At 46.4% G+C, this 15345-nt stretch overlaps 1 non-coding gene across 1 annotated transcript; it reads right to left on the minus strand.

The window, feature by feature from the left end:
* Positions 1–443: 443 nt before the first annotated feature.
* On the minus strand, positions 444–642 carry LOC144504968 (U2 spliceosomal RNA). The gene has a single exon (XR_013499744.1). It is a non-coding gene; the product is annotated as a U2 spliceosomal RNA (small nuclear RNA).
* Between the last annotated feature and the right edge of the window lie 14703 nt (positions 643–15345).

A 15345-nucleotide genomic window follows, 5' to 3' on the forward strand; every position in this document is an offset into this window, starting at 1 on the left:
GCCCCTTGAGTCTGCACCGACCCTGTGACAGAATTAAAAGCAAAATGCTGTGGATGTTGGAATCTGAAACAAAAACAAAAAATGCTGGAAAACCTCAGCAGGTCTGACAGCATCTGTGGCGAGAGGATAGAGCCAACGTTTCGAGTCTAGATGACCGTTTGTCAGAGCGTCTTACTCAGGCCCTATCCCCATAGTCCATTTTTTAACATTTACCATTGCTAATTCATCCAATTTACACAACTTGGGACAATAAGGGGCAATTTAGCGTGGCCACAGCAGAAAGAGCAGGTAACAGAATACTTGTGAGGGAGCTATTTAGTTCCTGTTTCTTTTTTGTATTTTTATTCCAATTCAATCAAATCAAGTCCAATTCAGAGTCTCAACAAGTTGAGACATTCCCGATCCAAGCTGACAAGACAGGGCTCTCACCTCCTGTCTTGGGCTTGATCTACATGATCCAAGCTGATTGGAGTACGAATAGCTCCTCCTCCAAGGCTTGATCTCATTTGCATCTTAGCCAAAAGGCCGAGATGCCGCTTTTAAAAATTGCTTCAAATGAAGCTAAAATGTAGCCTAATAACTTCAACCAAGCACAGCATGTTGATACTACACTTGATCTTAGCCAAAAGGCCAAGAAGCGAAAGGCAATGTTCTTAGAATCTTAGAAACACGACAGCACAGAAAGAGGCCATTCGGCCCATCGAGTCTGCACCGACCACAATCCCACCCAGGCCCTACCCCCATATCCCTACATATTTACCCACTAATCCCTCTAACCTACGCATCCAAGGACACTAAGGGCAATTTTAGCATGGCCAATCAACCTAACCCGCACATCTTTGGACTGTGGGAGGAAACCGGAGCACCCGGAGGAAACCCACGCAGACACGAGGAGAATGTGCAAACTCCACACAGTGACCCAAGCCGGGAATCGAACCCAGGTCCCTGGAGCTGTGAAGCAGCAGTGCTAACCACTGTGCTACCGTGTCGCCCCACTATGCTACCATGCCGCCCCGTGCCGCTTTCTTGTTAAAGAAAGCAATATGTTTCTGTACCATTGATGCATTAAAATGAGTATATAATGCCTCAATCCACAAATGGAGAGGAATCTACTTCCTCTGACTGGTACTTTTGAATGGACCTACCTTTGATTGAGTTCTCTACAACCTAGCTATGACTGTAGCGCAACATTTTACTTCACCACTTTACCACCGCATCTGAAAACGGCCACAACCTGATGGCAAAATCCCGGCCTATGTCTCTAAGATCCTTTCCCACACCTTGCACAGCCGCTTCTATTGAAATTCAGGTCTAAACTATCAGATGTCGATTAAGTAAGTGAGAGTGGGAACATGCAATATATGGGCGATGACGAGTTCTGTAATCACCAGAATTCCTAAAGGATTTCCCCTTATCCATGATTACCAGAATGATTATCATTTTAAATCATTCAACGGTTCATTTGATCTTCTGTCACTTGTTATGAACTCGTTACTGCTGGAACCATTTCCCTAGTTTGGTTTGTGTAATGCGATCAGAAAGCTGCGTTCAAAGCATGGGGTGAGGTTCACTGGCCCATGAGAAAGAGGGAGCAGGGATCACAATGTGGGATGAACTCATGCCTGTTCTTTCCAATGTAGGCAGCCGATAAACACAGTGCCCTCCGTTCATTTAACAGATAGTTATCACTATCAGTGAAGGCAGTGCGGCTCCAGGAACCTGGATTCAGCATCACAAGAAAGTTCAACAACTTCACAAGATGCTGCTCACTGGCCAACCAGACTCCCTTACTGATGGAACAAGGAATCATAAATCCCTACAATGCAGAAGGAGGCCATTCGGCCCATCAGGTCTGCACCGACCACAATCCCACCCAGGCCCTATCCCCGTAACTCCATGTATTTCCCTTGCTAATCCCTAAGGGGCAATTTAGCTTGGCCAACCCAGCTAACATACACATCAGTAACTTCATTGCTGTGTTGATGTAAGCCGACTCATGACTAACAAATAAACTTTAAACTTTATCATCATTCCATGACCAGGAATCGAACCCGGGCCGCTGTAATGGAAGCTGCAATTCCTAACTACCACCAGCAAACCTCCCCCACCCCAAGGCCTTGTTCCGTGTACCAAAACAGTGTTCTCAGGGCTTATGTCTGTGGATGTTGCTACAGCTGAACCTGGTGCCATGTATGTGCTCTTTCCTGCAGGAACCACTAGCTGGCAATCAAGAGAACGAACAGTGATTGCCTGATTGCACCTCACGGACTCAGAGCCCATTCGAAGCACATGATGTAATGACTTGGCTCTATTCTTCCCATCCATTGACTCTGTCTACACTTCCTGCCGCCTCGGCAAAGCAGCCAGCATAATTAAGGACTCCATGCACCCCGGACATTCTCTCTTCCACCTTCTTCCGTCGGGAAAAAGATACAAAAGTCTGAGGTTACATACCAACCAACTCAAGAACAGCTTCTTCCCTGCTGCTGTCAGACTTTTGAATGGATTTACCTTGCATTAAGTTGATCTTTCTCTACACCCTAGCTATGAGTGTAACAATACATCCTGCACTCTCTCATTTCCTTCTCTATGAACGGTATGTTTTGTCTGTATAGCACGCAAGCTACAATACTTTTCACCATATGTTAAGACATGTGACAGTGACGGGCGGCACGGTAGCACAGTGGTTAGCACTGCTGCTTCACAGCTCCAGGGTCCCGGGTTCGATTCCCGGCTCGGGTCACTGTCTGTGTGGAGTTTGCACATTCTCCTCGTGTCTGCGTGGGTTTCCTCCGGGTGCTCCGGTTTCCTCCCACAGTCCAAAGATGTGCGGGTTAAGTTGATTGGCCAGGTTAAAAATTGCCCCTTAGAGTCCTGGGATGTGTAGGTTAGAGGGATTAGCGGGTAAAATATGTGGGGTGGGATTGTGGTCGGTGCAGACTCGATGGGCCGAATGGCCTCCTTCTGCACTGTAGGGTTTCTATGATTCTATGATTCTATGTGACAATAATAAATCAAATCAAATCAAATCAAAAGATAAGGCAACTTAGGGGCACTGCTGGTTAGCACTGCTGCCTCGCAGCGCCAGGGACCCGGGTTCGATTCCCGGCTTGGGTCACTGTCTGTGTTGAGTCTGCATGTTCTCCCCGTGTCTGCATGGGTTTCCTCCGGGTGGCCCGGTTTCCTCCAAAGACGTGCTGGTTGGGTGCATTGGCCGTGCTAAATTCTCCCTCAGTACATCCAAACAGGTGCCGGAGTGTGGCGACTGGAGGATTTTCATAGTAACTTCATTGCAGTGTAAACCTACTTGTGATACTAATAAATAAATTTTAACTTTAACTTCGAACCTTCTGGCCAGAGCTACACCGGTGGCAGAATGTAGTACCTCTGCCCACTGTGCCAATGCTGAAGTTTAAATGGCCTTCTACTGGGTTAGCAACATTACGGTACCACCGTTGACAGATGCTGTATGTTTGACCTTCCTATCCGTGCACACTTCCCAATTACTAAGATTTAAACTTGAAGTTGCACTGATGCAGTTTATATTTAGATCTTTGTTTATCGTCGTATGTTTACTGTGTTCCGAGATTTGCTATGGATCTGACTTAAGTTTAATGATGCCTGTCTCATTGTTAATTTCACTTATTACAGATAATTGCTAGCATAAGAAGTATGTAATAAGTAAATAACCACAGACCTGCAAAGGGCAGAAACCCTTGTAAAGAATGCCTCCGCACACAGATTCTCTGCAAGTCCAAAAGGCCTGTTCTCCGTAACATATCTTAATGATTCCGGTTTAATATCTGCACCTCGCGTAGATTCTTGTCAGCATTCTCCAAAGAAACCGATAGTCTCCGGTACAGCTCCTGTCCATCCTGGTGTCACTCTCAGCAGAATGGGGCAAAGGGATTACTGTGCTACACCTGACACGTCCATTGTCCGCATAGGCTGAATAAATGAAGTAATCCAACCCGAGGAGAGATAACCAAAGACAATGTGTGTACAGACCCCTTCTTTCAGTGGCAGTTTCCCATGAAGTTGGCAAATTGTTTTCTAATGGAGACCAATGTTGTTTCACCCAGTGGTATAAACCCACGGAGGGCTAATTGATGTGAAGTGCTGTAATCCTGGCAGGATGAAAGGTTCAAAGTCTTTTGAGCTAAACCACAAGTCACCGAGCAAAAACAGAGCACAATATCGCTGGAGCAAGTGGGTGAAAAACAAGTTCCTCATTATCAATTAAAAATGCTTAATTCCAATCCACCCGCTTTGAGGGTTACAAAATCTAACCAAACTACAGGCATGTTCAGTACGGTTAGTTTGTCTTCTACGTGGTCCAAGATGGCACCGGAGCGAGGTGATGTCTTGCGAGCTGTGCCCAGCATACCTTCTAATTCTATCTTTTACTCTTGTTCTATACTTCTAAAACTTCATGCTAACTCTTTTAAACTCTCTAACAATGCTTTAATTCAATATCTTACATATTTGGCGAACTTTCTCCACACCCCAGTGATGACTGTAACACTACATCCTGCACTCTCTCGTTCCCTTCTCTATGAATGGTATGCTTCGTCTGTATAGCGCGCAAGAAACAATACTTTTCACTGTATGCTAATACATGTGACAATAATCAATCAAAGCAAATCAAAGTTGTCCTCAACTGAAATGACTGAGGAATATAAGGCAAATGATTTTGCAGCAGTACCTCTGTGAAGTATTTCCAGTGATATAACTGTAACATGGGGTGGCACGGTGGCACAGTGGTTAGCATTGCTGCCTCAAAGACCTCGGTTCAATTCCAGGCTTGGGGCAATGCCTATGTGGAATCTGCACATTCGCCCCGTGTCTACGTGGGTTTCCTCTAAGTGCTCCGGTTTCCTCCCACAGTATGAAAGATGTACTGGTTAGGTGCATTGACCTGACCAGGCACCGGAGTGTGGCGACAAGGGGAATTTCGTAGTAACTTCATTACAGTGTTAATGTAAGCCTTACTTGTGACTAACAAATCAACTTTATTTTAGTGTAACAGCATGCACACCTACATGTTTGCCACTCAAGTGGATAGAGCTGTGAAGAAGGCCTATAGTGTTTTATTAACAGGGGGTTGGAGTTTAAGAGCCATGGGGTTATGCTGCAACTGTACAGGACCTTGGTGAGACCACATTTGGAATATTGTGTGCAGTTCTGGTCACCTCACTATAAGAAGGATGTGGAAGCGCTGGAAAGAGTGCAGAGGAGATTTACCAGGATGCTGCCTGGTTTGGAGGGTAGGTCTTATGAGGAAAGGTTGAGGGAGCTAGGGCTGTTCTCTCTGGAGCGGAGGAGGCTGAGGGGAGACTTAATAGAGGTTTATAAAATGATGAAGAGGATAGATAGAGTGAACGTTCAAAGACTATTTCCTCGGGTGGATGGAGCTATTACAAGGGGGCATAACTATAGGGTTCGTGGTGGGCGATATAGGAAGGATATCAGAGGCAGGTTCTTTACGCAGAGAGTGGTTGGGGTGTGGAATGGACTGCCTGCAGTGATAGTGGAGTCAGACACTTTAGGAACATTTAAGCAGTTATTGGATAGGCACATGGAGCACACCAGGATGATAGGGAGTGGGATAGCATGATCTTGGTTTCAGATAAAGCTCGGCACAACATCGTGGGCCGAAGGACCTGTTCTGTGCTGTACTGTTCTATGTTCTATGTTCTATGTTTGTTTTTAGTGGGCAAATGAACAAAGGACAGATTTGCATTTCTGCAAACAGAAATATAAGCCTCAAACCGACACGTTTAAGTGAAAATTTCCTCTTCTCATTAAGCACAGTCCGCTATCAGGCACCCTCTGTAGAATGTACAGAAAATAATGCAGGTTCATTAACTACATTCCAGACTAAAACACTTTGACACTCAGGAGCATAAGGATTAGGAGCAGGAAGTGATGGCCTAGTGGTATCATTGCACGACTATTAATCCTGAAACTCAGTTAATGTGCTGGGGACCTGGGTTTGAATCCTGCCACGGCAGGTGGTGGAATTTTAATTCAATAAAAGATATCTGGAATTAAGAATCTACTGATGACCATGAAACCAATGCTGATTGTCAGGAAAACCCATTTGGTTCACTAATTCCCCTAAGGTAAAGAAAGCTGCCGTCCTTACCTGATCTGGCCTGTAAGACATAGGAGCAGAATTAGGCCACTTGGCTCATCGAGTCTGCTCTGCCATTCGATCATGGCTGATATTTTTCTCATCCCCATTCTCCTGCCTTTTCTCCATAACCCCTGATCCCCTTATTAATCAAGAACCTATCTATCTCTGTCTTAAAGACACTCAATGACCTGGCCTCCACTGCCTTCTGTGGCAAAGAGTTCCACAGATTCACTACTCTCTGGCTGAAGAAATTCCTCCTCATCTCTGTTTTAAAGGATTGTCCCTTTAGCCTGAGGTTGTGCCCTCTGGTTCTAGTTTTTCCTACTCGTGGAAACATCCTCTCCACGTCCACTCTATCCAAGCCTCACAGTATCCTGTAAGTTTCAATAAGGTCCCCCCTCATCCTTCTAAGCTCCAACGAATACAGACCCAGAGTCCTCAACCGTTCCTCATACAACAAATTCGTCATTCCAGGGATCATTCCTGTGAACCTCCTCTGGATCCTTTCCAAGGCCAGCATTTCCTTCATTAGATACGGGGCCCAAAACTGCTCACAATACTCCAAATGGGGTTGAACAGAGCCTTATACAGTCTCAGAAGTACATCCCTGCTCTTGTATTCTAGCCCTCTCGACATGAGTGCGAACATTGCATTTGTCTTCCTAACTGCCGACTGAACCTGCATGTTAACCTTAACCTACATGTGACTCCACAGAATGTGGTTGTCTCTCAACTGCCCTCGGGATGGACTAGGGATGGACAATATGGGTGCACATGCCCCACAAATGAATACAAAAAAGGAGTAGGCCATTCGGCCCCTCGAGCCTGCTCCGCCATTTAAATTAGATCTTGACCCCTACGCCATTTTCCTGCCCTATCCCCATATTCATTGATATTGCAGGAAAATGGTGTTGGGATCATGATCTAGTTGATCAATAGTATTCTCAATATTAAAGATATTCCAATATTCAATGATGTCGTTAACAAAGAGAAAGCTATCGATTTCAGTCTTGAATATACTCAATGACTGAGCTTCTACAGCTATTCCCGTCATATTTCTATCATGTACTTTGCAGTTTCTGTTTAGATTTTGTGGATTGAGGCATTATTTACTCGTTTTAATGCCTCAATGGTACACAAATGCATTGTTTTTTTAAGTTCATAAGATATAGGAGTAGAATTAGGCCATTCGGCCCATCAAGTCCGCTCCGTCATTCGATCATGGCTGATATGCTCCTCATCCCCATTTTCCTGCCTTCTCTCCATAACCCATTACCAATTAAAAATCTCCTCCTCAAATGTCATTACTCACGTTGCCTTTCACTTGGCAGAGGCAGTAACTAAGTAACTCCCTCATTAGTATTCTGTTACCTGTTCTTTCTGCTGTGAGCACACAAGCCAGGTGTGATATTACAATCATACTGTCAATGGGCAACAGGGGCTGGGAGATGAGAGTGACGAACAACCAAGGGTGGCACGGTGGCATAGTGGTTAGCCTCACAGTGCCAGGGACCCGGGGTCGATTCCGGCCTCGGGTGATTGTGTGGGGTTTGCACGTTCTCCCCGTGTCTGTGCGGGTTTCCTCCCGGTGCTCCGGTTTCCTCCCACAGTCCGAAAGATGTGCGGATTAGGTGAATTGGCCATGCTAAATAGACCCTTAAAATGTGTAGGTTGGATGGATTACCCATGATAACTGTTAAAAAAGGGTTAGGAGGAATGGGTGGGGGAGAGGGCCTGGGCAAGATCGCTGCAGACTCGATGGGCCGAATGGCCTCCTTCTGCGTTGTCGAGATTCTATGACTAAAATAAAGTTGTGTAGCTTCAGAGCAGCTGATAATTGCATTTCCTATCGGTAACTGGACAATACACAATATGCTCAAATGCTGTGCATTTGAATGATGAAGTTGCACATTTGTAATAATTATAATCATTCTTCAAATCCTGAGGTAATACAAATGGTCTGAGCACACACAATGGACTCTGAATTACAGGTGCAAAGTGCAGATTTACAATTCTTTTCTGCTGCGCCCAGAGATTTTTAACCTGATGTTACTCTTCGAACCTTTGAACCATAGAAAAGTTACAGCACAGAAGGAGGCCATTCAGCCCATCCTATCCATGTCAGCCCAAGGACACCCTTTCTAATCCCACCTTCCTGCATCCGCCAACTTGCATATTGGCCATCACTAATCTATAGAATGTCAATGATGGCTTAATAATGACACTGTCACCTCTAGCTCAGAAAGTTTGTGAGTTTGACTCCAATTCCATGGTCGGCACGGTGGCAAAGTGGTTAGCACCGCTGCCTCACAGCACCAGGGATCCAGGTTCAATTCCGGCCTCGGGTGACTGTCGGTGTGGAGTTCTTCCTGTTTCTGCCTGTGTTTCCTCCGGGTGCTCCGGTTTCCTCCCACACTCCAAAGGTGTGCGGGTTAGGTTGGTTGGCAATGCTAAATTGCCCCTTAGTGTCAGGGGGATGAGGAGGGTAAATGCGTGGGGTTACGGGGATGGGACCTGGGTGGGATTGTTATCGGTGCAGGCTCGATGGGTCGAATGACCTCCTTCTGCACTGTAGATCCTATGATTCCAACCATTTGAATATAAAATTCATGCCGACATTTAAGTGCAGTGCAGCACTGTCAAGAGATCCCTGCCTTTCAGGCAAGGCATTAAACTGAGGCTCTGTCCACCCTCTCAGATGGATTCAAAAGATCCCACGTATTTCAGCAAAAACACATTCCAGTTCAAACATTTCAGAACAGACAGGGAGGAGGGATGTGATACTGCGAAGAAGTTCGGTTTGTGACGGACAATCTTCAGAAATTGGCCAAATGATGTCTCAACTCCCAGCATCCCACAGGACATTGCTTAAAGTTTATTTATTCATGTCACACGTCGGCTTACATTAACACTGCAATGAAGTTACTGTGAAAATCCCCTAGTCGCCACACTCCTGCGCCTGTTTGGGTACACTGAGGGAGAATTTAATGTGGACAATGTATCGAACCGGAGCATCTTTCGGACTGTGGGAGGAAACCGGAGCAGCCAGAGGAAACCCAGGCAGACACGGGGAGAACATGCAGACTCTGCACAGACATGCTGACTCTGCACGGCAGGCACCCAAGGCTGGAATTGAACCCGGGTCCATGGCGCTGTGGGGCAGCAGTGATAACTATTGTGCCACCGTGCGAAAGCTTGACATACATGCACTGGGCGACTGTTTCAAGATACTGGTCAAGAAACAGCTAACAAAGTCATCAGACCACACAACAGGTTGGCCTCAACAACCTGTCAAACTGGCAATAATGACTATGTGGCACAGTGCAGAATGCCTACTGTTTAAATAGACTGTCTGAACCTGCCACTGTATTCCTTGCCAATGCTAATTCCAGAGAAACTTTTAATTAGCGCAAAACCGGATACAATAACCAGGATCTTCATGGAAACCACTTCCATACCTTAATGGAGAATCACCGAAATTATGATGGTATGTAAAACAGCACAGATGTGGGGAGGGATTTGTCACAGGTGTGATTTTTGGTACTGATAAGTAGAAAGGGCAGCCATCCTAAGCAGGCAAAAGAAAGAACAGCCTCCCCGATGGCCTAGTGGTGTCATTGCGAGACTATTAATCTAGAAGCTCAGCTCATGTTCTGGGGACCTGGGTTCGAATCCCGCCACGGTCGATTGTCGAATTTGAGTTCCATTAAAAAATATCTGGGAGTAAAAATCAACTGATAGCCATGAAGCTATTGTCGGAAAAACCCATCTGGTTCACTAATGCCCTTTTAAATAAAATGGTGGGGGGACAGGATATTGACGGTTGTAAATTTATTAACGTTGCAATCAGCTAATCGATGAGGCGGGAGCACTTTCCCCACCAGGATGGATCCACACCAAATCTGAGCAATCGGAGTTTCTGGTCTACATGTGACTCCAGAGCCACAGCAATGTGGTTGGCTCTCAGCTGTCCCCAGGGCAACGAGGGATGGGCAGTAAATGCTGGCCAGCCAGCGACGCCCATGTCTCATGAATGAATTTTTTAAAATGTTCATCAGTAGTGGCCGCACTGACAGTAAATGAGCTCAATGAGGAGATTTGTTGGGTTAAAATGGTACACCTCAGTTGAATAAACAGCAGGAATTGAAGCCACAACTTTTCAGCAGCAGCAATACAAGGATGAAGCTTAGGAGTTGCAGGCTTGGTGTTTGTGAATATGATGCTGATTTAACTTTTAAAAAATGGGGAGGGGACAGGATATTGACGGTTGTAAATTTATTAACGTTCCAATCAGCTAATCGACAGAAGAGGCGGGAGTACTTTCCCCACCAGGATGGATCCAGGCCAAATCTGAGCAATCGGAGTTTATGGTGTGGATTCACATCCCTGCACCATCCACAATTCAAAGAAATGAGGTCGGCTTCTCCAGAACTGCCTCGGGGAGACACACACACCTGTACAAATTAAACCAGATGAAAAAAAACAGCAAACAGTCTTCACACAGGACTTTCAAGCACCTGACAACGGAACGCCAAAAACCTCAGACCTCAGGTATCTCTTTTTTATTACATTTCACCCAGGATATTTCATCCCACCCTGGATTGAGGCTGTAGCGAAAACGTGAAGGCCGTCAGGTCGACTGGCCCATCCGCCAACCGTAACAGTGGACAGGCCATTGCAAAATCGCTTTCGATTGACTCCTCAATGGGCCTGCTCAATTACTGAAGGACGCATTTCTGACTGTCGCACGCACTCACCAAGCAAAATATGTTGCCAGTGCGTGATGACATTGGGACATGTCCCCGACATCTTCTCACACGATTTCACATGCTGTTGGTTTAGACATGTGTCCACTCAAACAGCGCTGTGAGGCAACAGTGCTAACCACTTCGCCTCAATGACCTCATCTGAGCCAAGCCATCAGGTGTTTTGATTTGATTTATTATTGTCACATGTATTAACATACAGTGAAAAGTATTGTTTCTTGCGTGCAAACAGACAGAGCATACTGTTCATAGAGAAGGAAAGGAGAGAGTGCAGAATGTAGTGTTACAGTCATAGCTAGGGTGTAGAGAAAGGTCAACTCAGTGCAAGGTAGGTCCGTTCAAAAGTCTGATGGCAGCAGGGAAGAAGCTGTTCTTGCGTCGGTTGGTACGTGACCTCAGACTTTTGTATCTTTTTCCTGACGGAAGAAGATGGAAGAGAAAATGTCCGGGGTGCATAGGGTCCTTGATTATGCCGGCTGCTTTGCCGAGGCAGCAGGAAGTGTTGACAGAGTCCATGGATGGGAGGCTGTTTTGCGTGATGGATTGGGCTACATCCATGACCTTTTGTAGTTCCTTGCGGTCTTGGGCAGAGCAGGAGCCATACCAAGCTGTGGTGCAACCAAAAAGAATGCTTTCGATGGTGCATCTGTAAAAGCTGGTGAGAGTCGTAGCTGACATCATGTGCTTTGAATGGGCTCAACGCTGGAATTTTACTGCCTCACCCGCCCCAATTCGGGGCAGATGAGGCTCGCAGAACGGAAATTTGCGTTGGCCTCAGGCGGGATTTTACGATCTTGCCCGAGTGATGTCGTAAAATCCCGCCCTGAGTCCCTGAGGTACAGAGAAATAAGGCAATCACTGCTTGCTCTCTTGATTGCCAGCTAGTGGTTCCTGTAGGAAAGAGCACATTCATGGCACCAGGTTCAGCTGGAGCAACATCCACGGACACAAGCCCTGAGAACACTGTCCTGGTACGCATAACAAGGCCTTGGGGTGGGGGAGGTTCGCTGGTGGTCTAATAGTTACCACTGGAGCTTCCATTATTGCAGCCCAGGTTCGATTCCTGTCATGGAATGATGAAGTGCGGTTTAGCTGGATTGGCCAAGCTAAATTGCCCCTCAGGGATTAGCAGGGTAAATACATGGTGTCACAGGGCCTGGGTGGGATTGTTGTCAGTGCAGACCTGATGGGCCGAATGGCCTCCTACTGCGCTGTAGGGATTCTATGATTCCTTGTTCCAACAGTAAGGGAGTCTGGTTGGCCAGTGAGCAGCATCTTGTGAAGTTGTTGAACTTTCTTGTGATGCTGAATCCAGGTTCCTGGAGCTGCACTGCCTTCACTGATAGTGATAACTATCTGTTAAATGAACGGAGGGCACTGTGTTTATCGTCTGCCTACATTGGAAAGAACAGGCATGAGTTCATCCCACATTGTGATCCCTGCTCCCTCTTTCTCATGGGCCAGTGAACCTCACCCCATGCTTTGAACGCAGCTTTCTGATCGCATTACACAAACCAAACCAGGGAAATGGTTCCAGCAGTAACGAGTTCATAACAAGTGACAGAAGATCAAATGAACCGTTGAATGATTTAAAATGATAATCATTCTGGTAATCATGGATAAGGGGAAATCCTTTAGGAGTTCTGGTGATTACAGAACTCGTCCATTCCCTCATGTAATGCATGTTCCCACTCTCACTTATTTTAATCAACATTTGATCATTTAGACCTGAATTTCAATAGAAGCGGCTGTGCAAGGTGTGGGGAAGGATTTTAGAGACATAGAAACTAGAAGCAGGAGTAGGATTCAGTCCGGGGCCCGCTAATGATATTTAAAATATATCTACGCTTGAATTTAAATAATTTAAGCAGTCCCGCGCTGAATCCAGTGTGGAGCTGACGGCACCGCAAATTCAGCTGCCGGAGACTCTGGTGCCCAGCGGGGAGCCCGTGAAGACTCCGCCTGCGCCTTCCAACCCACAGCCAATTGAGAGGATCACCCCCTAATTTCTTCTTGAAATCACACAACATTTTGGCCTCAACTACATTCTGTGGTAGTGAATTCCACACATTCCACACAGGGCGGCACGGTAGCACAGCGGCTAGCACTGCTGCTTCACAGCTCCAGGGACCTGGGTCTGATTCCCAGCTTGGGTCACTGTCTGTGTGGAGTCTGCACATGCTCCTCGTGTCTGCGTGGGTTTCCTCCGGGTGATCCGGTTTCCTCCCACAGTCCAAAGATGTGCGGGTTAGGTTGACTGGCCATACTAAATTTGCCCCTTAGTGTCCTGAAATGCGTAGGTTAGAGGGATAAGTGGGTAAAATATGTAGGGATATGGGGTTAGGGCCTAGGTGGGATTGTGGTCGGTGCAGACTCGATGGGCTGAATGGCCTCTTTCTGTACTGTAGGGTTTCTATGATTTCTATGATTTCTATTGTATGATTCACCACCCTCTGGATGAAGAAATTTCTCCTCCCCTCAGTTCTAAAAGGTTTACCCATTATCCTCAAATTATGACCCCTAGTTCTGAACTCCCCGACCATCGGAAGCATTTCTGAATCTATCCTCTCTAATCCTGTTCGAATTTTATAAGTTTCCATGAGATCCCCTCTCACTTTTCTGAACTCCAATATAATCCTAACAGACATAGTCTCTCCGCATATCACAGAATCATAGAATCCTTCAGTGCAGAAGGAGGCCATTCGGCCCATCGAGGCTGCACCGACCACAAACCACCCAGGCCCTATCCCCGTAACCGTAGGTACTGATCCTAACTCGTCCCCCTAACACTAAGGGGCAATTTAGCACGGCCAATCCACCTAACCTGCACATTTCTGGACTGTGGGAGGAAACCGGAGCACCCGGGAGAAACCCACGCAGACACGGGGAGAATGTGCAAACTCCACACAGTGACCAAAGCCAAGAACCGAACCTGGGTTCCTGGCGCTGTGAGGCAGCAGTGCTAACCACTGTGCCGCTCATGCTGCCCACAGACCTACCATCCCTGGAATCAGCCTGGTAAACCTTCGCTGCACTCCCTCTATTTTGACAAAAAAAGATGTAACTGTGACTATTAAATGGCTGAGGAAAGCGCACGCTTACGTTTGTGATGTTTAAAGAACATTTCTGACTCTGAAGTTCGGAGAAGTTCAGCCTGGTCCAGTAATTCAGAATTGATGGGTCAAAGTAACAAGCTTACGTGGAGCCAGAGGAAGTGAAGCCCTGCAGCAACTGGCATGACAAAAGTCATTTCTATTTCCTGGAAGCAGCATTGGGAAATGGGAAAGATCCAGTCAGTCGGTGCTACTCCCTGCTTGATGCAGCATCGCCACTTTGGAACGTGAGTGGGCCATTCAGCTCCTCAAGCCTGTTCCATCATTCAATTCACTCATAGCTGATCTTAACTCCACACTTATCCATCCTAGTTCCCTCTTCCTGAATACTCTAACAAAAATCTATCAATCTCAATTTGGAGTTTTCCACTAGTTGCCTGAAGGGATTGGATTCCTGATTTCCAAACCCTTTTGTTTTATTTTATTCATTCATGGGACAAGGGTGTCGCTGGCTGGCCAGCATTTATTACCCTCCCCTCGTTGCCCTTGAACTGAGTAGCTTGCTAGGCCACTTCAGAGGGCAGTTGAGGGAAAACCACGTCGCTGTGGCTCCGGAGTCACATGTAGGCCAGACCAGATAAGGATGGAAGATTTCCTTCCCTAAAGGACATTAGTGAACCAGATGGGGTTTTTTTTTCCGACAATTAACAATGGTTTCATGGTCATCAGTAGATTCTTAATTTCAGATATTTTAACTGAATTCAAATTCCACCTCCCAATACAGGAGTTGGGATGTCTTATTGAAGTTGTACAATACATTGGTAAGGCCACACTTAGAATACTGTGTACAGTTCTGGTCACCCTATTATAGAAAGGATATTATTAATCTAGAAAGAGTGCAGAAAAGATTTACTAGGATCATAGAAACCCTACAGTGCAGAAGGAGGCCATTCGGCCCATCGAGTCTGCACCGACCACAATCCCACCCCACATATTTACCCACTAATCCCTCTAACCTACGCATCCCAGGACTCCAAGGGGCAATTTTTAACCTGGCCAATCAACCTAACCCGCACATCTTTGGACTGTGGGAGGAAACCGGAGCACCCGGAGGAAACCCATGCAGACAAGAGGAGAATGTGCAAACTCCACACAGATAGTGACCCGAGCCGGGAATCGAACCCGGGACCCTGGAGCTGTGAAGCAGCAGTGCTAACCACTGTGCTAGTCAATATCTTTTCCCAAAGGTAGGGGAGTCTAAAACTAGAGGGCATAGGTTTAAGGTGAGAGGGGAGAGATACAAAAGGGTCCAGAGAGGCAATTTTTTCACACAGAGGGTGGTGAGTAACTGGAACAAGCTGCCAGAGGTAATAGTAGAGGTGGCTACA

The sequence above is a fragment of the Mustelus asterias genome, chromosome 15 (assembly GCF_964213995.1).
Source record: "Mustelus asterias chromosome 15, sMusAst1.hap1.1, whole genome shotgun sequence".
In the NCBI taxonomy this organism is placed as follows: Eukaryota; Metazoa; Chordata; class Chondrichthyes; order Carcharhiniformes; family Triakidae; genus Mustelus; species Mustelus asterias.